Source organism: Lissotriton vulgaris, chromosome 12 (assembly GCF_964263255.1).
Source record: "Lissotriton vulgaris chromosome 12, aLisVul1.2, whole genome shotgun sequence".
NCBI lineage: Eukaryota > Metazoa > Chordata > Amphibia > Caudata > Salamandridae > Lissotriton > Lissotriton vulgaris.
The window spans coordinates 801597297-801622783 of NC_141700.1; the positions used below are offsets into that span (position 1 = coordinate 801597297).

Genomic DNA, 25487 nt, shown 5'->3' on the forward strand with positions numbered 1-25487 from the left:
CATAAACACATGTGCCTCCTCCGGACGCGCAGCGGACGGGCGCAGCGGGCGCGCCGTCTGCGCGCCGAAGGCGCGCCTAAGGCAAGCCCGTCTGGGCCCGTCCGGGCCCAGACGGCCCTAGGCCCAGACACCATGCCCGATTCCCAAGACCGTATATCTTACTCGCAGGATAGGCTCCGTGCTTTGAACCCGAGCAAACACCCCAATTGCTCACATATCCTCAGGGAAGATACCCCATTTCTGGGCTGTACCCTATGCAACCCACCGGAGGATCTGGCACACCAACAAACCCTCCGGCTCGGACTTCTTAACTGCAGGTCCCTAGTTAGACACGCCCATGAAATAAACCTCCTCGCTCAAAATCTTCTGCTGGATATATTGTTTCTTACAGAAACATGGCTAACGCCGCACAGCGACTTCGATATAGTCAACGCCGTCCCCCCCGGATACCAAATACGTCTCGCAAATAGACCGGTCGGCAGAGGCGGAGGCCTAGCCATCCTATACAAGGACCATCTCACCTGTAGGATTCAATCTGGCAATATCAAAGACTGTGAGAGCTGCGACTTCACCCTACAAATTTCGCCTACAGTCTCCCTTCCCGGACTGTTAGTTTACCGACCGCCAGGTCCACTTGGGGAATTCCCCAGTTCTCTGATGGATCACGTGACACTAAAGGCATCCATTTCCTCCAACTTCCTTCTCCTTGGAGATCTCAATATCCATTTCCTTGACCCCACGGATCACCCTGCAGCCAACATATTGACAGATCTCTCCTCAGTTGACCTGCATCTTATGAATGCACAAGCTACACACGAAAAAGGCCAGCTTCTGGATCCGATTTTCACGAATCTCAATAACTTTAAAACCGAGACACCCATTTCTTACCCATGGACTGATCACTTTTTGATCCCCATGCACTGGCGTCTCAAATCCACTCCGACGCAAACACCTAAAGCCAGGACCCTTGCGCGCCGCTGGCACAAGCTGGTACCCGAGATATGGGAAGCTAAGCTGAGAGAATCCACCCCCCTCCCCTCTATGGACCCCAAAACTGCGGATAGAGAATTTAACGACTGGCTTACCCATTCCTTAGACGATCTTATCCCCCAAACGAGCACGCTCAAACATGCCAAGAGGATCAACCCCGCCCCTTGGTATACCCCTGCACTAAATGCCCTACGAAAGGAATGCAAAAAGTCAGAACGGTTATGGAGGAAGGACAAGTCTGCGAATAAAAAAGAATCATTCCAGGCAGCCATGAGAACATATAAAATGGCACTTCGCAGAACCAAAAGCGTCTTCTATGATGAAAAAATAAAAAATTCTTGCTGCTCCGCCAGGGAAACTTTCCTTATTCTTAAAGAGCTCCTTCAGGTCCCTGACCCCCCTGAGAAACATCTGAGCCCCAAAGAAGCGGAGGACAAATGCATCAACCTAGCTTCATTCTTTGATGAAAAAATCAAAAAGATTCTCGCCTCCCTCCCTGCGACCGCTGCCGCTTTTAATGAAGGGGAAACCGGCTTTTTCCCCCCGAACCCCCGGAAACCATCCTCCCCTCACCTGCCTTCATTCGGACCGGTCACCAGGGAGGAAGTAGCCACCACACTTGCATCCATCAAGAGTGGCGCCCCTAGCGACCCGGTGCCTATACGGTTCTTAAAAAAAATCAGCCACACCATAGTGCCCCCGCTGACCGCATTGATTAATTCCTCCTTACTTCAAGGAGAAGTACCGCCGAGCTGGAAAGCGGCGGTCGTTAAGGGTCTCCTCAAGAAACCTTCCCTAGATCCAGCAGATCTATCTAATTATAGACCCATCTCCCTCCTCCCATGGGCGGGCAAGGTCGCGGAGAAACTGGTCAACAAAAAACTGTCTGAGTTCTTGGAAACCAACCATCTGCTCAAGAGCTCTCAAACCGGCTTCAGACCAGGCCAAGGCACTGACACCGCACTCCTGGCAGCAGTGGAGAAGGCCAGAGACATTCTGGACACGGGAGGATCAGTGGCAGTGATCCTCCTAGACCTCAGTGCGGCTTTCGACACTGTCAGCCACCAGGTCCTTATCCAACGCCTGGGGAATGTCGGAGTGAAGGACAAAGCTCTGGAGTGGCTTGCGTCATTTCTCGACCAACGTTCCTTCCAAGTCTGGGAAAGTGACAGCCGCTCTCCTACCATCCCTCTCCGGTGTGGCGTGCCCCAGGGCTCGTCACTTAGCCCCACGTTATTTAACGTGTATATGGCCACACTGGAGGAAGTGGTTACTCCATTTGGAGTAACCATCATCAGTTATGCTGATGACACACAGCTGGTGGTAACGCTCTCCCACCCCAAGCAAGACCCCTCGGACCTCCATGGCTGCCTCTCCAAAATTCATCAGTGGATGAATGACTCTGCCCTAAAGCTCAATGGGTCAAAAACGGAGATCCTACTCCTGGGGCACAGAGAGATCTCCCTTCCCCCAAACACCTGGCCTGCCTGCCTCGGTGAACCACCTTCCCCCAAAGATGAGGTGAAGAGCCTAGGGGTATGGCTGGAGAAAGATCTCACCTTTAGGACTCAGGCAAAGAAGACGGCCGGTGTTTGCTTCGGCCTTCTCAGGTCTTGCAGGAAAGTTCTCCCCCTGCTACCTTTTAACTCCCGGAAACTGTTGATCCAGGGCCTGATTGTGTCCAGGCTGGACTACTGTAATGCCATTTACTTGGGAGCCCCGGAAGCAACCTTTTACACTCTGCAGAAAATTCAGAACGCTGCTGCCCGGATGCTCACGGGCACCCCAGCCAGAACATCCGCGAAACCCGCCTTGATGAAGCTGCACTGGCTGCCGGTCAGGGAGAGGGTGGTGTTCAAGGCTCTCTGCCTGGCCCACAAAACGCTTCACGAAGAAGGTCCTCCAATCCTTAAAAACTGCATCACCCCCTATAGACCGGCCAGAGCGCTCAGATCGGACCACGAAAACCTCTTAGTGGTACCGAGAGTGAAGAAAGCCCGGGCAGGAGGACGCCGATTCTCGGTTCACACAGCCAAGCAGTGGAATGCGCTGCCTCTGAAACTTAGAACGGAACCTAACCATCTCCGTTTCAGAAAATCACTCAAAACCCTTCTTTTTCCCAAACCCTCCTAATCTCCTGTTCTGTGCCCCCGTCTGACTACTAGGTATAGCGCTGAGATACTCCCGGGTGATTACGCGCTCTATAAAAACCTTAAATAAATAAATAAGTGATGCTGTGTTACAGGTAGCGTAATTCTGTGTTACAGGTAGCTCGATGCTGTGTTACAGGTCTTGTGATGCTGTGTTACAGGTCTTGTGATGCTGTGTTACAGGTCTTGTGATGCTGTGTTACAGGTCTTGTGATGCTGTGTTACAGGTCTTGTGATGCTGTGTTACAGGTAGGGTGATGCTGTGTTACAGGTCTTGTGATGCTGTGTTACAGGTCTTGTGATGCTGTGTTAGTGGTATTTTGATGCTGTGTTACCGGTCTTGTGATGCTGTGTTACAAGTCTTGTGATGCTGTGTTACAAGTCTTGTGATGCTATGTTACAGGTCTTGTGATGCTGTGTTACAGGTCTCGTGATGCTGTGTTACAGGTCTTGTGATGCTGTGTTACAAGTCTTGTGAAGCTGTGTTACAGGTAACGTGATGCTGAGATACATGTCTTGTGATGCTGTGTTACAGGTCTTGTGATGCTGTGTTACAGGTCTTGTGATGCTGTGTTAAAGGTAGCGTGATGCTGTGTTACAGGTAGCGTGATGCTGTGTTACAGGTCTTGTGATGCTGAGTTACAGGTCTTGTGATGCTGTGTTACTGGTATTTTGATGCTGTGTTACAGTTCTTGTGATGCTGTGTTACTGGTATTTTGATGCTGTGTTACAGGTCTTGTGATGCTGTGTTACTGGTATTTTGATGCTATGTTACAGGTCTTGTGATGCTGTGTTACAGGTCTTGTGATGCTGTGTTACAGGTCTTGTGATGCTGTGTTACAGGTCTTGTGATGCTGTGTTACAGGTCTTGTGATGCTGTGTTACAGGTCTTGTGATGCTGTTTTACAGGTCTTGTGATGCTGTTTTACCTGCCTTGTGATGCTGTGTTACAGGCCTTGTGATGCTGTGTTACAGGTAGCGTGATGCTGTGTTACAGGACTTGTGATGCTGTGTTACAGGTAGCGTAATCCTGTGTTACAGGTAGGGTGATGCTGTCTTACAGGTCTTGTGATGCTGTCTTACAGGTCTTGTGATGCTGTGTTACAGGTAGCGTGATGCTGTGTTACAGGTAGCGTGATGCTGTGTTACAGGTAGTGTGATGCTGTCTTACAGGTAGCATGATGCTGTGTTACAGGTAGCGTAATTCTGTGTTACAGGTAGCTCGATGCTGTGTTACAGGTCTTGTGATGCTGTGTTACAGGTCTTGTGATGCTGTGTTACAGGTCTTGTGATGCTGTTTTACCTGCCTTGTGATGCTGTTTTACCTGCCTTGTGATGCTGTGTTACATGCCTTGTGATGCTGTGTTACAGGTCTTGTGATGCTGTGTTACAGGTAGTGTAATCCTGTGTTACAGGTAGGGTGATGCTGTCTTACAGGTCTTGTGATGCTGTGTTACAGGTCTTGTGATGCTGTGTTACAGGTAGTGTGATGCTGTGTTACAGGACTTGTGATGCTGTGTTACAGGTAGCGTAATCCTGTGTTATAGGTAGCGTGATGCTGTGTTACAGGTAGTATGTTGTTGTGTTACAGGTAGTGTGATGCTGTCTTACAGGTAGCGTGATGCTGTGTTACAGGTAGCGTAATTCTGTGTTACAGGTAGCTCGATGCTGTGTTACAGGTCTTGTGATGCTGTGTTACAGGTCTTGTGATGCTGTGTTACAGGTCTTGTGATGCTGTGTTACAGGTCTTGTGATGCTGTGTTACAGGTAGGGTGATGCTGTGTTACAGGTCTTGTGATGCTGTGTTACAGGTCTTGTGATGCTGTGTTACAGGTAGTGTAACACCGTGTTACAGATAGCTTGATGCTGTGTTACAGGTCTTGTGATGCTGTGTTACGGTGTAGTGCGCTGTGTTACGGATATTGTGTGCTCTTTAATTAAACTGCGGGTGTGTGATGTTGGTGTCAGAGGAGTGGGTCTGATTGCATTGTCAAGTGTTAGTTTGTGTTTGGAGATTCATGTATTGTGTTTCTGGAGACGTGTGGGCGGTACTTATGTCAGCTCGAGATGTGTGGGGGGACGGGGGCAATTCAAGGGACTCCTGTCCGCAGAAGGTGAGGTTGGGGGGTACGAGCCTGTAGATCAACTGTAGATCGCCCACCCCCCCCAAAAAAAAAACATGCAACTATTTGCTAATCTCTGATGGATAACACATGGGCTGTGACGTTCCTGACAGAAACACAGATAAAGGAGGAATCGAAGCCGGTCATGAGAATTGCTACCCCCCCCCCTCCTCTCGGCTAATAATGTCAATTAATGGAGCTAACCTTACGCAGCATGTGCCCCGGTGCCACGGCACCTGTTGCACTAACCGTAGTGATGGCAATCTCCCCATCCTCAGGGGTCTCTCTGAGAGAGCGGTGTCCGTCCATTTGTGACAGAAACAGTCACGGCACCGCCTCCTCTGGGCCACCGCCTTGAGGCCGTCCATGGACGGAGAAATAAAGAAGAGACCGGCCTCTCACAGGGACCCTGCAGCCTGGAAGGAATGTAAATGTCTCCCATTGGTTCGTCATCCAATGTAAAGCGCGTGGGACAGAGCGCAGCGGTACTAAAGGGGGTGGTGATGGGACAGAGTGCTGGCAGATCACCCTCAACACAAGCAAAACCACAGCAACATTATTCACGAGGAAGCAGAACAGGAAACATCCACAGATCCTCCTCAATGGGGATGAGATCAAATGGGAAAACAGCAGCTCCTACCTGGGGGTGACTCTGGACTCTAAACTCAGCTGGAGAAACCACGTCGAGAAGACCTGCCAGAAAGCAGCAACAAAACTGGCTGAATTATACCCACTCCTGAAGACCAAGTCGATGCCCATGCAGAGCAAGGTGCGAGCAATCACTGCAATAATTCGACCAATAATGATGTAGGCTTCACCAGTTTGGAGCGGCTGCCGCCCGCAGCTTCGGCAAGACATACAGAGACTACAGAACAAGGCCTTACGGATTGCAGCGGGTGCACCTATGTTCACACGAACAGCAGACCTCCACAGAGAATTGGGCATCGAGATGTTGGACGATCATCTCCTCAAACTCAACAGGAAATTCTACGAAGGATTAGATCAAAAGGAAAACCCACTGATCAGGAAACTCGCAGACATCTCTACAAACCCATTTGACCGCTACCCGCGTCCCATTGAAGCGCTAACCTTGCAAAACTGAAACAGCAACGCAGCATCCAAAAACTCATCACTGCCAGAAGGCAAACGCCGGCAGGTACAAAACTCATCGCTGCCCTGATGGCATAATCGCCTCGGCAAGCACCTAAAACTCGACAATATCAGAAGGCACTAGATAGACAAAGACGACGCTCTCTGAGGAAACATGCTGACAATTCTGCAAACTATATTGACCGCTACCCGCGGCCCATCACTGAGCTGACCATGTGATAAAACCCCAACTGTGACAAAGAGTCACACTTCGATAAGACAACCGAAACAGCGACTAAAAAATTCTAAATGAATGTGGAGTAATGAGGTGACTACCTCGGTATCCAAAAACTCATCACTGAAGGGATCTGACAGGAGAAAACAAGACAGACAGACAGAGTGCTGGCCTTCATTTATGAAGTCGCTGTTCTTTTTCAGAGGTGATAGAAGGGGTCAAGGTTTGGGAAGCTTCCTTTTAATGGACTTCTAAAAATGTTTGCACGAGGGACAGTGTACTTAACTCTACCTTTGCTTTCGAAGCACTTGTTTTATCTTCAATGCTGAATCATTTCCTGGCGGCCTGTCCTACGCTCGGCACCCCTGGGACTGCACCATTTTGCAGCTGCAGCATTTTCTGCATAATTCTGGATTTCCTGCATTTGCCGCATAATCCACCGTCTGCTGCTTATGCTGCAGATTTGAACAAATATAAATGTGTTTCTAGTTCAAACGGATCAAACATTAGTAAAAAGGAACAACACGTGTTTCCGCCCAGTGGCACCCCCATTCCAAAGGTTGGCGGTCACCTTTTGTTGTTGCTTATTGCTGAATGTGGGGGCTAATGAGTAGAAACCCATGCCCACCTGGTGTAAAGCACGTGTGAAATTGATACAAGAATGAAGGACCTCTATCACAAAAAATACTGCGTTAAGCTGCATATGTTGTTTTTTTTGCCACATAATTAAAAAATTTAGTCTACTCTGCCTTATAATGATGGCCTTTCCACCGTATAATTCCTGTAGCCTTGCGTATACAGTGTCAATAGAATTTTTAAAGAGTGGCTTGCCTATTCACAGTGCTTTGTTACAGGCTGGGACTTCATAGCACTATAAATACACAAGTCCGGACTCCACACTGTGCCAAGCAGGATTCACTTGTGTGGCTATCAGGTCTGACAGACAACTGCAGTGGTCACGCTAATGAATTGAGGTTTGATGACTTAAAATAAAGCGTTTCCAAGGATTTGTTTAATTCACTTGTATTTTCTGTTTACTGTATGTGCATTATTTTGTATGCAGCTGGCTAAATTTGAAAAAAAACAAAAAAATACTTTTAGAAAATGTGTTTAGGTCTCGACTATTTGGACGCGAGTATTGAGGGCCAAATAAGCTTTAAAACTAAAGTCGGATTTGCCACAGTGCATGTGCTCCGTGCACGTTCACAAACCAGCTACGTCACAAACCACCATCTGTCTCTCAGTGCCTCACACACTTCAAAGGCTCCGCTCCCCACCCCCCGCCTGCACTTCGCACTCTCCGACTTCCCCTCCCGCGGCCGCTCTTCCCATTCACGCGCTAGCACATCAAATGCTGCTGCTCCCCCTTCAATGCACTCCCGCCCCGCCCCCCCCCACAGCAATGCCAGGAGCTTGTTTTCCCCTAGTCCGTGCTTTTCCCTCTATCCTGGCTTACCCACACTTTCTTTCTCATGCACTGACTGTGAATCCATCCCCTCCCCCTAGCCCACCCTTCTCGGGCCTTTATCTCTCTGGCCCTCTCTGTCCAGCACCGGTTCCTCGCTCTAATTCTGACCGAACATGCCCCGCCTTCTTTGTCACTGGTTCCTCTTTCTCTCATGAGCGTGCAGACACACTTTGTCACTGCCTCCACCTTGCTCGCTCTCCAATATTCCGTAGCTTCTCGTTCTTTCTTATCAAGGTGAAAAAAAAGGCAGCACCTGAAAGGCGATTCAGTTCGTGACATGTACTTAAAGAGCAAGCAGCAACAACAACATGCATGGAGGCCGCACAATATCTTGTGCTTCCCAGTTCCAAGGTCGTCATCTTGCGACCGTCTTCTCTGTGCAGCCATTCTTACAATCTGTACTGTTGAATGTCTGTCAGACTACAGGCATGTTCATGCCCTCTGAGCAAGGGCTGGGCCTGTTGCTTCTCTGCCTGGCGGCTGCCCATACTGTCTATTAATGTAATATGCTTTCTGAGCAAAAATCCCCTGGCCCAGGCGTGGCCCTTTTTTGAATGCTTGCACTTTTTAGGTCTCGCGACCTATCGATGTGCGCAAGCGCATCGAGCGGAGCGAGAATTCAAGTGGCGAAAACATCCTGAAACCAAAGGGCTTTCAGCCCCGCGGTTTTCATGCAGTTTCCGTGTACATGCACGCGCATCGCATGCAAGCCCAGCCTCTCCCGCCCCCATCCGGCATCAGGCTTCTCCTCCCCTAGCAGCACTCCTCCCACACCAGCAACTCCCCCCTCCCACACCAGCACCTCCCCTCTCTCTCCCCGCAAACACAGCCTTGCCCTAGCAGCACTCCTCCCACACCAGCACCTCCCCCCTCCCACAACGCAATCACAGCCTTGCCGCACTGCCGAGCCTGTCCCAACAACACAACCCAGCTCCGTCACATGGATTCTGCTTTGCTCACTTGCGCTCTCCTCAACCCTTCCACTCTTGGCAGACCGTTCGTTTTCCCTTTTGATCACGTCAGCCCTAATCACATCCGAACGTCTTTTGGTCCAGTTTCTATATCTACGTACATAACTCTGCCGCCCACATTCACCACTTCACCGGGCGTCACCCTTGGCGGTCCGGAGAATCTTCTAACTTAAGCAGCAGACCCGTGTTTTTCGGTAAGCCACGTCCCTTTACTGTTTTCGACACCTAGCTCACTCCGCAGTAAGTTTTGTTTTTCCTGCAAGCAAACTCCTGCACATCGCGAGCACCACCCCTCGCTCACTCATTTTGTACATAACGTTCACATCAAGTCAGGTAATGCCACATTATGTCATGCAGAGGGGGTACATGGGTCTTCAAGATATTGATCCTTCTGGCCTCCCAGGAACCAGTGCAAGTCTTTCCGTGTAGTTCCTTTCTCAACCCTTCCACTCTTGACAGACCGTCCGTTTTCCCTTTTGATCACGTCAGCCCCACTCACATCCAAACGTCTTTTGGTCCCGTTTCTATATCTACGTACCTAACTCTGCCGCCCACATTCACCACTTCACCGGGCGTCACCCTTGGCGGTCCGGAGAATCTTCTAACTTAAGCAGCAGACCCGTGTTTTTCGGTAAGCCACGTCCCTTTACTGTTTTCGACACCTAGCTCACTCCGCAGTAAGTTTTGTTTTTCCTGCAAGCCAACTCCTGCACATCGCGAGCACCACCCCTCGCTCACTCATTTTGTACATAACGTTCACATATTTCATGATAACACCCAGCATGACGCCTTACTCCCAATTCTCATCTATTCCCATCACCATTGCGCTGTATTTCCTCAAGTTTACTGCTCTTTCATTTTCCCGCTGACCCCAGTATGCAGGCACTCGCATTCCCTTCTTTAACACGCCCATATGCATGCAGCACATTCCTCCGTTTAACCCTCGTGTGATACACCAGCCTCGGTCTCCTGCCAAAGTTTACTGACACACGTTCCTTTGTTTCTTCAGACTTATGACGCCCTGAAGAAGAGCCAGCCTAGGCTCAAAATGCATCGGGGTGAACTAATACTGCTTTAAAATGAAGCCCACGCTTGAGTTATCGTTGGCATGAGACACACGGTTTGCGACAAAGCAAACTAGAATAATAAACTTCTCCAACCCCTGCCCCAAAACCACCGCTCCCACTTTCCACTAACCCCGCTCTCGTCTTCTCCTGCCCCCAGCGTCTCCCCACCACCGAAGCCCAAGTTCTACCCTCACCCTCCAACGCTACTACTCACAGCCTACCCACGACCACCACAGTCATCTCAACAGCGCCAAAATAAAGGCCACTTTGTAGGTATTCACGTTAATTTAATGAATTCACTTTAAAACCGGAGATTTAAGTTGTTTACAATTTTTTTTAACACCACACAACATTTCTGCAGGCACACCATTTTTTTTCCCTCCTTGTTTTGTTTGAGGTCACCACAGGAGCCCACGGAGCTTCAAAGTGAACGCTCTCACCTTCCGGATTGGTGTTGAGCCCTCCCCCACCCTCCGAGCACGGATGCAACGTTTCCCTCAACCCACCCTTCCCCCTGCATAGAGTGCGCAGCCATCCATGTCCTTACCTAGAAGAGGGGAAACTTTTAAGCCCTTTCTGTGGCATCATTGACCAGCTTGCAACACGCACTCATTAAGCTGGACAGGACGCTTTGCAATCAAACTTTTTTAGATGAAGATTTATTTTATTGATAAAGTACCCTGAGCAAAGTTGTATTTGCTATCTATCACTCTATTACTGCATTTGAAGCTTTTATCTCTCCTCCTCTGCGAGCTTTCCAATCGTTCCTGCCCCCCCTCCCCCATTTAATTTGTTTCCTGTCTCTTCATTGCTTGCCCGTCCCCCAAACCCTGTGCCTTGCTACGGTTTTCAGACTGCCGATTCTGCTGTGAAACCACTGTTTTGCCCTGCCTGTGTTTATGCTGCATGAGTTGTTTCTAACCCTGCAACAACCTTAATTGCTGGGGGTTATATACAAGGGTATGGTCGGTGCTTAGGGGCTACATGTCTGTGGCCAGCGCACCATGATTAAAAAAATAAATATTCATTAAAAGGGAAATCACCCACGCAAGCCCACTATCACCCACGCAACACCACACTCACCCACGCAACGCCACTCATCCACGCAACCGCACTCATCCACGCAACCCCACTCATCCACGCAACCCCACTCATCCACGCAACCCCACTCATCCACGCAACCCCACTCACCCACGCAACGCCACTCACCCACGCAACGCCACTCACCCACGCAACGCCACTCACCCACGCAACGCCACTCACCCACGCAACGCCACTCACCCACGCAACCCCACTCACCCACGCAACCCCACTCATCCACGCAACCCCACTCATCCACGCAACCCCACTCATCCACGCAACCCCACTCATCCACGCAACCCCACTCACCCACGCAACCCCACTCACCCACGCAACCCCACTCACCCACGCAACCCCACTCACACGCGCAACCCCACTCACACGCGCAACGCCACTCACACGCGCAACGCCACTCACACGCGCAACGCCACTCACACACGCAACGCCACTCACGTTGCCAATAGGTCTCGCAGTAGGAAAGTTGGAACCATTACAATTGCAAATAACAATGCCTTTTATTTTTTTTTTCATTTTAAAAACATAAAGGGCTTTGTCATTTACAAAACCAATAGCTCCAACTTTCCTACTGCGAGACCTATTGGCAACGCCAGTGCTTGTTCTTATGCGGGCTCTCACACACCCATGTCTTATAAAAGCATTGAAACTATTTGCGCATCCTATTGTCGTGCTTTCGTTAAGCCTCCCCTTGCCAGATCTAACATTATAACACCGTACAAAATGGAGGCCTCTTCGTTTTTTGTTTTTTCGATTGAGTTGTGCACGTTTAGGTGCAGTCGAGTTCTTTTACTGTTCCACGCTGGGTCAGGTGCTACATCTTACCTCATAACCGGTCTGTTCTCAATTTCAGGTAGCGTTAGCTTTTCACATGAAAACAATATGGTGTTAGGTGCCCACAAGGTCATCCCCAATGCTTTTGTAACATGGTGTGCAAACTAGAATCCTGCAGCAGTAAAGGGCTCGAGGTATGTGGCAATATTCACTAAATTATTCGCCATGGAAGGCCATATAGAACGAGTGATTTTCAAAGCCTTATGCCTGGCGCATAAGCTACTGCAGAATCAAGGCCCCCTATTCTTAGGAAATTCATAAAACCTTACAAAGCCCCAAGATCCCTTCGATCGGACAAGGAGTCCCTTATCATTCTGCCCAGATTCAAGAAAGCCCGCTCGGGTGGAAGACGCTTCTCGGTCCACACCGCACGCCTCTGGAACGCTCTCCCCCGAGACTTGAGAAAAGAACCCAACTACTTACGTTTCAGGAAACGGCTTAAAGCTCACCTGTTCCCTTAATTTTAACTTTCTTCCATCTGAAACCTGTCGTCCCCCCCTTTTCAGCCCCCGAACCCACAGATGTAGGAATCTTTAGCGCTGGGATACCTCAGGGTGACTACGCGCTCTATAAAAAATTTTAATAATAATATTATGCAATTAAGTTATGCGCCAGTTTGTGTGTCACTAATATTTGGTGTTTTTTGACATTTTAGTACACTTGTACAAAAATGATAGTATTATGAAATATGTAAAAGAAAGGACTAGTTTAAATTTTAAATCAACACGACATGTGCACACAACAATGGCGCCTGCCGCCCGCAGCCCTGTCCCGCCCTCCGAAATGCTTTCAATCTTATTCAGCCTGTTTCGTTATCCTGTTCAAGTTGTAAACGTGATTACTTTTTCTCCCGAATTTCTGTTCTTAGTCATAAAGTGAAAAACACGCGCTTGTTGGCTGCTAGTAGCCTGACTCCCTTAGCAACAGCTTTACTAATGCCATGAGTCACGCTGTAGCTATAATACATGTGCGACTTGGAGTTTTATTTTTTATTTCGGTTACTGCTATTTAAAGAGGTGGCTTTTTAAATGGACCGAATTGGCTGAAAGAACATGTTGTCTCGAAGCCCCCTCTAACTCCCCTGCACACCACTCACAACCTACCCCGTCCATCTTCTGTGCATCTTGCTGGTACCAATGCGTTTTGCACCAGTAAAGATATGCATAAGGTCTCGCATTTACGCGAGTCTCACCCGCACACTCACACCCCCTCATCCTCACACACCCTCACCCTCACACCCCCTCACACCCCCTCACCCTCACACCCCCTCATCCTCACACCCTCTCATCCTCACACCCTCTCACCCTCACACCCCCTCACCCTCACAACCCTCTTACCCTCACACACCCTCACTCCCCTTCACTCACCCACCCTCACCCACCCACCCCCTCATCCTCACAACCCTCTCAAACTCACAACCCTCTCACCCTCACAACCCTCTCATCCTCACTCTCACACCCTCACCCACTCTCACCCACCCTCACTCACCCTCACCAGCATAGCATAACAAAACATAGCATAGCATAGCATAACAAAACACAGCATAGGATAGCAAAACAAAACATTGCATAACAAAACACAACAAAACATAGCATAGCAAAACAAAACATAGCATAGCAAAACACAACAAAGCATAGCATAGCAAAACACAAAAAACATAGCATTTTATAACAAAACATAGCATAACAAAACATAGCATAGCATAGCATAACAAAACACAGCATAGGATAGCAAAACAAAACATAGCATAACAAAACATAGCATAGCAAAACACAACAAAGCATAGCATAGCAAAACACAAAAAAACATAGCATTTTATAACAAAACATAGCATAACAAAACATAGCATAGCATATCATAACAAAGCACAGCATAACATAACAAAGCCTAGAAAAACAAAACATAGCATAGCATCCAGCATCACTCAGAACCACCACCGCATCACTCAGGGGCACCACAACATCCCTATGCACTACCACACCATCTCTGAACGCCACAGCATCATTTGTCGCCACCACAACATCACTCAGCGCCACCACAGCATCAATCTGTGCAAACATTTAACAACTGGTTCAAATATGTTCTTTCAACGTTTCAAGCTTTTTTACAAATGTCACAAAAATTTTAATATTTCACTTGTTTTTGGATTTTCGTCACAATAAAATCCACTGAACATAATCTTCACAAAAGTTACTTACAAAAGTTTAAGCTATTACCATTATAAATTACAATAACTTTTATTTAAGTATTATTTAAAGAAATTAAAAGCCATTATTATTTGTAATAGCAATACATCTAAGTCACGTAAATACAGCACATAGCATTACAAATGCTAAAGGTGTCACATTTGCAAAAGTTATAACTATTGGCATTGTAAATGACAAAGCTATTAATTTCGCTATGTTCAAAAACAAGACCTAAATAAAAAATGTCATTTACAATACCAATAACTCAAACTTTCCTAATGCGAGACCTATTGCATTGGAAATGCTTGTTTTCGTTTGAGCTATTCAGCCCGGTCATTGACCCGCCACCGCGCGCCAAGAATCAGTTTCCTACAAGCCTTTAGGCGCCCTTTACTTGCTGGACCGGACGTACATAGAGGCCGCCTGGAGACGCAATGAATATAAAAGTCGCCCTCCAGGCCATCTTCATGTACAAAAGTATTTACAAAGCCGCCCCTGGGAACAAGGCCGCCCCCCCCCCCCCCAGCTGAAGGCCCCCAGATTCCATAGAGTTCTATCAGATGCTGTGTCAGTTGTGTTTTTAGGAGAGGCCTGCTGCTGTGCGCCGAGTGCGGCTGCTTTCTAAGTGTGTGTTGTGATAGCTTTGAGGGTTATTCTCCCATACCCTGGAGCGGACACCCACAGACACGTGCATGTGTGAGCCCCCCCACCCCCACAGTGCGCCCTGCTGTGCGTTCTTCCCCCTCCCCCGGAGCAGGCCTGCTCCCCGTGTTTGTTCCCCTGCTCCCCGTGTTTGTTTTCCTGCGCTTCCCGTCCGGCCAGGTTCCGTGCCAGGGCCTCTTGGCATCCGTCCCGGGGCCTGTGCCAGCCTGCCGCCCCTCCCTGCTCTGTATTCTGGGGCGCAGCGCCGCCCTGGGCGGGAGTCCAGCCCCGCACTCTGGAATGAGAGGGAGTGAGCGACATCCCGGCAGCACCTCCTCAGCTGTGCGCCCCCCCACCCAGGTCCAGGGGGGCAGGTGCCGTATCCGTACAGGGTGCCCCGCTAATGCGCCCTGAGAACCAGAGCCGACCCGACTCGCCGTGTGCGCCCCAGCCGTGTGCAGGAGCGCTTCACCCCATAAGAAAGGACTGGGAAAATGAACTTAAATCGTGCATTTAACAGCTTAAAAGGCCAGGGTACTTATTAGCAACACGACAAAACATACAATATTATTTTCTTTGTTTTCAAAATGACCTACGACCCCCAAGTCGAGCAGCCACCCCCCCCCCCCCAAAGACTCGTACCTCCCCCCCCCCCTTCCCCCCCCCCCCCCCCCCCCAACAGGCTGCGACTCTTACCTCCGATCACAGCTCAGGCCTCATCTGCACCACAGACCACATCTGACCACATACCTCTCCACCACAGATCACATGTACAACTTAGACCACATCTGGCCACATCTCCACCTTAGACCACATCCAACCACATCACCCTGGACCACATCTGTACCATAGACTACATCTGCCCATATCCCATGAACCTCATGTCCATGAAAGACCACATCATCATGGACTACACCTCTGCTATAGAGCACACCTGACCACAGACCACATCACCACAAACCTTTCCACCACAGACCACATTTACAACGTAGACCACATCTGACCACATCATTGTGGACCACATGTTCACGACTGGCCACATGTCCACCATAGATCACATCTGCCCACATCGCCATGGACCTCATGTCCACCGTAGACCACATCACCATACACCTCTCCACCACAGACCACATTTACAACATAGACCACCTCGCTACCATGCACCACTTCGCACAGACCACATCTCCACCACATGAAGTCCCGCATCTTACATCTCCCGCCTGAAGTCCCACCTTCCACCATGAATCATGTATGCCCAGACAGACCACATCTCCCACCCATCCCACCTCTGCCACCTCAGCCCACATCACTTGAACTGATAAGTGAAAGGGTGATAAGATGGACGGATGAGTGAAAGGGTGGATGTAAGGCTGGATGAGCGAGTGAAAGGGAGGGTAGATGGACAAATGGATGGACAGATGTGTGAAAGGATGGATGGATGAGTGAAGGGGTCGATGGATGGATTCATGAGTGGAAGAGTAAATGGATGAGTGGGTGGATGGGTGAAGGGTGGATAGAAGGATGGGTGGCTAAGTGAAAGAGGAAAGGAGGTGGATGGATGGATGAGTGAATAGATGGATGGATTGGGTGACAGGGTGGATGGATGATTTATGAGTGAAATGATGGATGGAAGGATAGACAATGGATAGGTTTGCAAATGGTTGAAAAGGTTTGGATGTGGATGGGCACACAAATGGGAGGACAGAATGAATTGTAAAAGATTGAATGATGGATGAAAGAATTAATAGATGACAGAATGTGAATTTGAAATGGTGGCTATCAGGGATTTGATGGAAAGATGAATGGCTCTATCTTTGGACAAGAACCCTCTTCTGGATAGCGCTGTGATGACTTACTTTGCTCTGTTGTTCTTGGTGCAATAAGAGCTTTAGTTCAAAGTGGGAGGTATTTACATTTTCTGGCTCCTCCCCCGCCTATGTGTTAATATTCTATATTTGCTGGGTGCTTATGTGTGGGATCCATACATCATGCATACGACATTTTGAGTGACAGCCAGCTGCTTCTTGAATGTTACACTAGTAATTGAAAATGTTTGCATGTTTTGTTTTAGGTGTAAGGTTTTAGGGAGAGCCTCATAGTGCCATGAGCTGTGCTTGAGATGTATATTGTGTTTGTAGCAATAGGCAAGGCGTCAAAAATAAACTATGTAATAGTGTATCGACAGAGCCTTCTTTAACCCCTTCGCTGCGGCGGCTATTCCGCTGCAGCGCTAAGGGGGTGGGGCGGCCGCGCGGCGGTTACGTGCTTGTGACGGAACCGCTCCGTCACGGCTCGCGGGTGAGCTGTGCTTGTGACGGAACGGTTCCGTCACAAACCCGCCCGCCCATTAATTCGTCAGCGCAGGCACGGAATTCGCGCCGCGCAGGCGCGGCGAGCGGGCCATGACGGAACCGTTCCGTCACAAGCACAGCTCACCCGAGGCTTGTGACTGAACGGTTCCGTCACAAGCATGCAAGGGGTTAAAAAAGCTGCAGGGAAAAGCACCTTTGTGACTTCCGTCAGCTAGTGCAACTCTGCGAAGCCCCCATAAACAAAGTCAGATTCCATATTGTAAGTTCCACTTGCTGAAGCACCCATACTGCGTTCCCTGTAGTGGGTTCATCACCGCAATCCTCCCTTTAGTTCACCGATGCGTGCCGCTTTACACCTTATAATGGCAGGTAGATATGAGATGCTGGTAACAAAGTCTATCCGAGCAGATCTTCTCGACCACTTCTCTCCCAAACACGCCTGCGTAGGACCATGAGTTGTAAACAAAATAGACTGGACACCCCAGTGCAGTAACCATATGAATAGATTATTATCATATGAAATATCGCAACAAGACCTGCACAGTTGCTCAAAGCTGCACGCATACCAAAAAAATCATGAAGTGCACATTTGTCTCAACCTAAGATGAAACTTATTTTGACTTGCACTTATGTGGTTGTCTATTTACTAACTTTTATACTATTGTTCAACTTTCTCTGATGCGTCTGTAAAACTTACATTTTGTCCTGAAGTTTTGTCCTGAATTTTGACCCTTTGTCCTGAATTTTTACACTTACCGTCCTGAATTTGCACCCATGCCAGTTGCTCACCCTAACCCTCCTTGAGGTGACTCGGAAGCAGTCTATTGCCCTGGCCGCCACGGGCTCCTGGGACTGCAGTGGTTGCCAGACAGACTGATGTCCATTCACCCATCCCTCCTCATGGCTGCATTCCGTTCTGAGGTGGGGCTGTCCGATGGGGTTTCCAGGGCTTTTGTACGGAGGAGGAGCATGATAATGGAATAACTAGGACTACAAGTCACAGAATGCAAAGGAGACCCTGGCTGAGCTATCCACGCGTGGACGTTGTTAACTCTACAGGTCTCTATGCTGCGTGGCGAGGTCACCATGCTGGCCCTGGGCACGTGGCAGTGGCCAGGTCTTGTCCTCATGCCAAAGAAAAGAGAGAGAGAGGCCAAGTACAGGAAGTGGAAGACAGTGCAGCAGGGCTGGGCTTACTCTGACATCCAGTAACCTGCATGACCTGGCCATGGACAGTGGTTCAACCAGTCCTGCCTGCTCCCATGCAGCAGTGTCCTAACCCACCCATCTATAATCGAGCGATGAAGAGTGGCGAGTCTGCTGTGGCACATGCCGCGTATGCCTCCGTGCACCTCGCCTGCTCCCATGCAGCGGTGTCCTAACCCACCCATCTATAATCGAGCGATGAAGAGTGGCGAGTCTGCTGTGGCACATGCCATGTATGCCTCCGTGCACCTCGCCTGCTCCCATGCAGCGGTGTCCTAACCCACCCATCTGTAATCGAGCGATGAAGAGTGGCGAGTCTGCTGTGGCACATGCCACGTATGCCTCAGTGCACCTCGCCTGCTCCCAAGCAGCGGTGTCCTAACCCACCCATCTATAATCGAGCGATGAAGAGTGGCGAGTCTGCTGTGGCACATGCCATTGCCATGTATGCCTCAGTGCACCTCGCCTGCTCCCATGCAGCGGTGTCCTAACCCACCCATCTGTAATCGAGCGATGAAGAGTGGCGAGTCTGCTGTGGCACATGCCACGTATGCCTCAGTGCACCTCGCCTGCTCCCAAGCAGCGGTGTCCTAACCCACCCATCTATAATCGAGCGATGAAGAGTGGCGAGTCTGCTGTGGCACATGCCACGTATGCCTCCGTGCACCTCGCCTGCTCCCACGCAGCGGTGTCCTAACCCACCCATCTATAATCGAGCGATGAAGAGTGGCAAATCTGCTGCGGCACATGCCACGTATGCCTCAGTGTCCTCACCTGCTCCCATACATCGGTGTCCTAGCCCACCCATCTATAATCGAGCGATGAAGAGTGGCGAGTCTGCTGTGGCACATGCCGCGTATGCCTCAGTGCACCTCGCCTGCTCCCAAGCAGCGGTGTCCTAACCCACCCATCTATAATCGAGCGATGAAGAGTGGCGAGTCTGCTGTGGCACATGCCGCGTATGCCTCCGTGCACCTCGCCTGCTCCCATGCAGCGGTGTCCTAACCCACCCATCTATAATCGAGCGATGAAGAGCGGCGAGTCTGCTGTGGCACATGCCGCGTATGCCTCAGTGCACCTCGCCTGCTCCCAAGCAGCGGTGTCCTAACCCACCCATCTATAATCGAGCGATGAAGAGTGGCGAGTCTGCTGTGGCACATGCCGCGTATGCCTCCGTGCACCTCGCCTGCTCCCATGCAGCGGTGTCCTAACCCACCCATCTATAATCGAGCGATGAAGAGCGGCGAGTCTGCTGTGGCACATGCCGCGTATGCCTCAGTGCACCTCGCCTGCTCCCATGCAGCGGTGTCCTAACCCACCCATCTATAATCGAGCGATGAAGAGTGGCGAGTCTGCTGTGGCACATGCCGCGTATGCCTCAGTGCACCTCGCCTGCTCCCAAGCAGCGGTGTCCTAACCCGCCCATCTATAATCGAGCGATGAAGAGTGGCGAGTCTGCTGTGGCACATGCCGCGTATGCCTCGGTGCACCTCGCCTGCTCCCATGCAGCGGTGTCCTAACCCACCCATCTGTAATCGAGCGATGAAGAGTGGCGAGTCTGCTGTTGCACATGCCACGTATGCCTCAGTGCACCTCGCCTGCTCCCAAGCAGCGGTGTCCTAACCCACCCATCTATAATCGAGCGATGAAGAGTGGCGAGTCTGCTGTGGCACATGCCGCGTATGCCTCGGTGCACCTCGCCTGCTCCCATGCAGCGGTGTCCTAACCCACCCATCTATAATCGAGCGGTGAAGAGCGGCGAGTCTGCTGTGGCACATGCCGCGTATGCCTCAGTGCACCTCGCCTGCTCCCAAGCAGCGGTGTCCTAACCCACCCATCTATAATCGAGCGATGAAGAGTGGCGAGTCTGCTGTGGCACATGCCGCGTATGCCTCCGTGCACCTCGCCTGCTCCCATGCAGCGGTGTCCTAACCCACCCATCTATAATCGAGCGATGAAGAGCGGCGAGTCTGCTGTGGCACATGCCGCGTATGCCTCAGTGCACCTCGCCTGCTCCCATGCAGCGGTGTCCTAACCCACCCATCTATAATCGAGCGATGAAGAGTGGCGAGTCTGCTGTGGCACATGCCACGTATGCCTCAGTGCACCTCGCCTGCTCCCAAGCAGCGGTGTCCTAACCCACCCATCTATAATCGAGCCATGAAGAGTGGCGAGTCTGCTGTGGCACATGCCGCGTATGCCTCGGTGCACCTCGCCTGCTCCCATGCAGCGGTGTCCTAACCCACCCATCTGTAATCGAGCGATGAAGAGTGGCGAGTCTGCTGTGGCACATGCCACGTATGCCTCAGTGCACCTTGCCTGCTCCCAAGCAGCGGTGTCCTAACCCACCCATCTATAATCGAGCGATGAAGAGTGGCGAGTCTGCTGTGGCACATGCCGCGTATGCCTCGGTGCACCTCGCCTGCTCCCATGCAGCGGTGTCCTAACCCACCCATCTATAATCGAGCGGTGAAGAGTGGCGAGTCTGCTGTGGCACATGCCACGTATGTATATACTAATAAAATAAAATCTTAAAGATCCAATGCTTGATGTTTTTGCATATAGTTGGACTTTATATCTGGGTTACTTGTTTGCTCTGTCACTTGGATATAGACCTTTTCTAAACTGGTGACATGGAATTGGCCTTATAATGTGGGGAGACACATGTAAGGGATAGTCCGTGTGCGTTACTGTATAAACACTCCATTATTCTCATATGGAGACAGAGTATGGGATAATTTCACTTCCCTAGGGCCTACAAACTCCAGACACGCACCAAAGTACGCTGTAAATTGTGTGAAAAGAAGCATTCGGCTCAGTCCAAAGCCTTATCTGTACTGCTTCTGGGTCATCCAGAAAGGGCACATTCCTCTGACTTCGCTCAGAACCAGAGTCTGGCCGGGTGTGACCCTGCCAGGGTGGAGTAAGGACCTTCCTCCCCAAGCTGTAGCATCCGAGACCTGGCCCTTCGCTGCAGGCATCCCAAGGGAGAAGGCCTTCTCTCCAGGAGGGAGAGAGGGGGTGAAGCTGCAGGGCATCAATCCGAGCTGTCACCCGGTGACCTCACCGGGACCACCACAGGCAGTCGGAAGGAGGAACCCCCTGACTGCCTCAGGATCTGGACTGTGCCTCTGAGGGAGTCCAGTGCCAGTGAGAGGAAGCCTGGCAAAGGGAGCCAGTGAAGACCGCTCCTTGCGGACTTCACCCTCTTGGAGGGCAGGAGGGTGTCAAAAGAGTTCCAAGTGGCAAGGGCTGGACACCAGGAGTTAAAAGAGGCCAAAATCATCGAAATCCGCCCCATGGGGGTCGAGATATGCCCCCCAGATGGTAGGCGACCTTTGACCTCTACTGAAGCAACGACAAAGCACGTGGGGCTCTGCCGCCGGTCTCCTATGTGCCCCCGTGCTGGGTCAGGTTCCAGGGACTCCCCCAGTGGAAGAGAAAGCCGGGGAGCGCCGTTGCACCCCCTGTGAAGGTGCCCTCCGGGGCCCACGAGTCCAACCCTGGGTCCAACGAAAATAAAGACGGGGAGCGCTTTCGCACCCCTGTGAAGAGTTCTCAAGGGCCCGGGACCCGATGCCCGGGCCTCGCCGAAGAGGAAGTCAGGGTGCACCGTCACGCTCCCCATAAACGTGTGTGGGGGCCCAAGACCTCACCCCTGGGCCCTGGGTGTCGGCAGACAGGAGAGGGGAGGGGGGGGGGGGAGTGCCGTCGCACTCCTGCGAGGCTCCGCCCAGCCGGCCAGTGTCTGCTGGAGCGGGCGGACCAGAATGAAGGGTCAGCTCCCGCAGCAGCACGCAAGGGTGCTGGCCCGGCGGGGAGCCGGCGAGAGCAGCCCGGGGTGGGCTCCCCGAGCTGCTCCCCAAGTTACCTGCATGTGGGGTGCCCGGGTGGGACCATGCCCACAAGGGAGTGCGAAATGCGGCAAGAGGCCACCAGTCTAGTCAGCACAGCTCTCCCCAGAGCAGCGGGAGAGCCGCTGCTTGAATATGCAAGCTCTAGAGAGAACGCCCCCGTAGTGCCTTGCGGGCCTGGCCCAGGTTAAAGGAAACTTGCTTGTTTTCGACATGTGGTGACCCCAGGAGGATGGGGTCAGTGGAGTGGTGTGGCTCACTGGTTAGAGGCGGCAGACCCGGAAGCAGAGAACGGCCCGGGACCAGGGTTCAATTCCCAACGCGGCAGGGTTGTGGACCAGGGTCAACGGACTCTATAATTCTCGCCTCGGTGCATACTCTAACCAGGGATCACACCCGGCAACTCTGGGCATTAGCTTGCCTCATCTCTACAACGGCCCCCCACAGACGCCAGGGATGCCTGATTTCACCTTGGGGATACCCAGAAGGGACCATCTCACAGGGAAAGCTAGGACGGGTTCCCCAGCGGTCTTCAGCGCCAGGACACCCCGAGATGGGGTAACAGTGCGCTTTATAAGTATCATCATTACATTACATTACATTTATAATAATTACCCGTCAATCCAAGTGATGCTTAGACATTTATTCTTGCTACTGCGTTAATTGAACAACAAGACTGTCAGCTACTGAGATGAACGTGTGTGCATACTGTAGGCTCAGAATGAGGTGCTCTCAGGGTTATATGTCACTATTGCGGGTGTTACCATTATAAATGCTTGTTGAAATAATAGGGTGGGCCGCCACTGGGGTGGTGCCAATGGGAAGGACCCTCGCTCCAGGTATGGTCAACCCGCAAGATGATGGTCATACATGTGAGTGGTGGTACTAGACCCCCCTCTGCCGGGGAGGGGTGGGAATGTTATGCAATGTTAAGAAGTAGTTCCATCCGCTTATGTATATTTGTAAATTGATGCATCGTATTGAGTCGTGTGTGTGTAATAAATGTACTCTTCCTTTTTATATAGAAAGTACAGACTGGACAATCAATTATTGAGTGTTAATTCTGCGTACCTGTAGATGGTGATTACTAGCCCACACCACCTCCCTTGTGTAAGCCTTAGACTGCTCTGCAACGCTACCCTCTGAGAGTCAAGCGCTACAATGGGGTGTTTAGTTCCCAGTGAACGACAAATGTAGACCCATTACTTGTGCAGGCCTCACAACTAATGCCTGGTTTTCCAACATACATGGAAACAATCAATCTGTACGATTGTTAGCTTTCATGAAAAAACTGTAACATCTAAAGCAATTAGTTAGGGAGCGAGGCAGTGGGTCGGCGCCCTGTTGCACCTATACACAAGCCGCCACTGCATATGTGTCTTTGGCTGTAGGGAGCGTGGGGATCCACATGTGATCGGCCACCATTTAGGATAACTCTTATCCATGGGATTCGTCACCCCCAGGGGAGTTATGCTCATTGTGGTGACTGGTCAATCGTTGCCCCGGCAGTGGGTGTCCCCTCCTATTGCTGCTTTCTCTTGCGTGCACGTGGTCTGAGAGACCAATAGAAGTCCTGTTAATCCCCCATTTGTACTTTTGAAAGAGGCGGATTGGGGCATGAGGTCACCACCGGTGGGCTCAGCGATTGGCATTCTTCTGTTCGATGGCAGATGCCAGGAGTGTCTGCCAAGGGATTATCTGGTATAAAAAGGATTAGTCAGTGCCGCCCTGCCTTTCACGCAGCTAGAATACTTCCTGGCAGAGGAACATGGATGAGGAGTGACCCCTCTGGGTAGGTGGGTAGGCTGAGGTAGTGTCAATCACCACTACTGATGGGTAACCAACTCTGCCATGACCTGCCACCATTCAGAAACAGACCACGTGGAGCCTGATGCCAGAAATGGGGGGAAAAGGGAGGTGCAGGCCTGGAGTAGTGGTAGGCTTTGCTGGGGATTTTCATTCAGGTCATGGTTTACGCAGACAATGTCCTGATTTTTTCAGTAGACATTGAATCAGCGATTCCTCTATTTTTAACATTATTCGTGATTTTTATGTTGTCTCTGGCTATACCCTTAAGAAAGAGAAAACTGAAGTGTCGCCCCTGAATCCATTGTGTCTTCCCTCACACTTAGGAGATTCAGGCTTTAAATGGCAATCCGCAGGCATTAAATATCCGGGGATCGGGTTTTGTAGGGACCTTACAGATACTGTGCTCTATAACGAATCCCACACAATAAATACAATTGGAGATCTCTTGTCTTCCTGGTCGCCTAAATATATTTCATGGTGGGTTAGGCTACAAACTTTTAAAATGATAACACCAATTATTAATTTCCTGTCTTCTAAGATCCCTTTAAAACTCATCATCTTTCTTTCATGAAATGTATGTACTCACTTCGAGATTTTTATGGAACGACAAGAGAGCAAGAATTTCCTATAAATACCTTGGGAAACCCTCTACATTTGGAGGTTGTAACCTTCTGGATTGGAATTTATACCAAATATCTTTCTCGGTGGCCCGAGGTGCAGTCTGGTTCTTACCAGAATCCCATAATATACCTCCATGGGTACATATAGAAAGAGACTTGTGCTCTCCTTTTAGCGCTCTCTCCCTTCTCACAAGCTCAAAATTTACAGTAGCGCACTCTCAACGTATGATGTCAGACACGGTTAATGCTTAAAAATACCTTGATAGAAGACTTTCAAAACCCACTCATAAGTCCAGATGGACATCCTTGTGGCTTAATCCTAAGCTCGTTATCGACATTGAACCTAGAATGGCCTCTCAGTGGCGTCTAAAGGTATTTGATTAGTGATGGCTTCTATGACAATAATCATAACCCTTTTCCTTTCCAGCTAAAAATCATAATCTCAGTAACCTGGATTTTTATACTCTTTTCAAATTAAAAGTCAAGTGTTCTAAGGAAGCCCCTTCTATGGACTTGTTTATTGCTTTACTTCTTACCCTGTGGCAACGCTCGGGCCACATTGCATCCAAAATCTATACATTTCTCTCTGCCCCACAGTCGCCGCATTCCACAATTACTTGTGTTAAATGGTCTTATCGTTTTGAAGAGGATATTTTTAGGCACATTTCTCATGGTACCTGCTGTTGATCGGGAAATTATCCCTTCGTAATAAAATTAACCCTTAACCGATTCATTCAAATTTTTTACAATGAATCTCCTACATTGGACTCCTGCTCGCGTACGCAAGCTGAAATTACGAGTAGTGATCTATGCTGGATATTGCAATTCAAAACCAG

At 50.2% G+C, this 25487-nt stretch overlaps 1 protein-coding gene across 2 annotated transcripts in view; it reads left to right on the top strand.

Annotated features, from left to right (window-relative positions):
* The window catches only part of PLD2 (phospholipase D2), a 476181-nt gene that overhangs the window by 185648 nt on the left and 265046 nt on the right, over positions 1 to 25487 (top strand). The gene's annotated exons all lie outside the window — the stretch shown is intronic.